This window comes from Echinops telfairi, unplaced genomic scaffold (assembly GCF_000313985.2).
Source record: "Echinops telfairi isolate 266 unplaced genomic scaffold, ASM31398v2 ScPeMD7_10;HRSCAF=50, whole genome shotgun sequence".
In the NCBI taxonomy this organism is placed as follows: domain Eukaryota; kingdom Metazoa; phylum Chordata; class Mammalia; order Afrosoricida; family Tenrecidae; genus Echinops; species Echinops telfairi.
Window position 1 is genome coordinate 1,589,155 of NW_022103907.1, and position 1,516 is coordinate 1,590,670.

General features: G+C 49.5%; 1 pseudogene; it reads left to right on the top strand.

Annotated features, from left to right (window-relative positions):
* The first annotated feature begins 1,447 nt into the window (after positions 1-1,447).
* Positions 1,448-1,516, top strand: part of LOC115868433 — a 4,764-nt pseudogene continuing 4,695 nt past the window's right edge.

A 1,516-nucleotide genomic window follows, 5' to 3' on the forward strand; every position in this document is an offset into this window, starting at 1 on the left:
TGGACACAGGTACAGATAAGAGCTCACAACACATGGAATCCAGGTCAGATAAACCCCTCAGGTACAGAAATAGGAGTGGCAATTCCAGGAGGGGAGGGGGAAGGTGGGGAGAGGAGAGGAGGAAGAGGGAGCCAAGGGCAATGATCTATGTATAACTCGACCCGCCACCAAGGGATGAACAGCAGAAATGTGGCTGAAGGGAGGCAGCAGTCGATGGAAGATATGGAAACAATAACGATTTATAATTTATCAAGGGGTCACGAGGTGGGTAGGGGGGGAGGGGAAAAGAGGAGATACCAAGAGCAACTTTTGTTCCTTCACCTTGTACTTGAACTTTCTAACCAGGAGAACTGGCCTCAAATGGAGCAGCTGAATTGTTACTGTTGGTTATCGGGTCAGTTCTGACTCATAGGGGCCCCAGGCACTACAGAGTGAATGGAACGCTGCCCGGTCCTGTGCCATCACAATTGCTGCGATGTGAGGGTCTCCTGGTGCCACCCTTGGGTCCATCTAGCTCCTGGAGGGTCTTCCTCTTTTTCACTGGCCCTCCAGGGACGGGTTCCTCTCGTAACATATCCAAAGTCTGTGAGGCCAAGTCTTGCCAGCCTGCGTCTAAGGAGCATCCTGGTGGCACTTCTTCCAAGACAGGTGCGTTTGGTCTCCTGACAATCCAGGGCATATTCAATATTCTTTATCAGCACCATCGTCAAAGGTATCGATTCTTTATTGGCCCTCCTGCATCATCGTCTGCTTGGTACGCACACATGGGCAGTTGAAAAGAACATGGATTCTCTCAGGTGCGCCTTAATCCTCAAAGTGAAATCTTGGTTCTTCAGCACTTTAAAGAGATCTTCAGCAGCTGAAATGCCCAGTTCAATATGTCCTTGGGTTTCCTGACTGTTGCTGCCATGGGCACTGGACGTAGATCCAAGGAAAATACGGACCTTGACAACTTCAATCTATTAGCCTTTCATCCTGCGGTTGCTTATGGTGGAGCTGGAACGATCTCTGCTTCTTGGTGTGGAGACTAATCAAGACTGAAGACTTTTCTTTGATCTTCATCAGTGAGTGTTTCAAGCCCTCTTATGGCACGGGAGGCCATAAAAATGATGCAAAGAAGCCTGGTTGTGTAGGCTGTGCTAGAACTTACGAAGTAAATTGCACCGAGATTACGTTATTGATGCTGGTAACAGCTCTGTAAGGTAGAATAGGACAAGTATCCCCTCCAATCTACACACACACACACACACACACACACACACACACCGCCCCTGTACCTTATTACAGGGGAAAGCCAGACTCAGCGACAAGGCATCAACAAAGGTTTTTCTCCTGGAGATTCAATGTTCTTTCAGGGTAGTGAGTTCTCTGTCCTTAAAACATCCAGCAGAGGCTGCGAGGCCCCCTGTCGCGTACAGAGGCTGTGGGCACAATGGTGATGGGCACGATGGGCTCGGAGGACTTCCCAGCCTGTCTGTCAGTTTGTGAACTTGAGGACGGTCAGCTCCAAGCACAG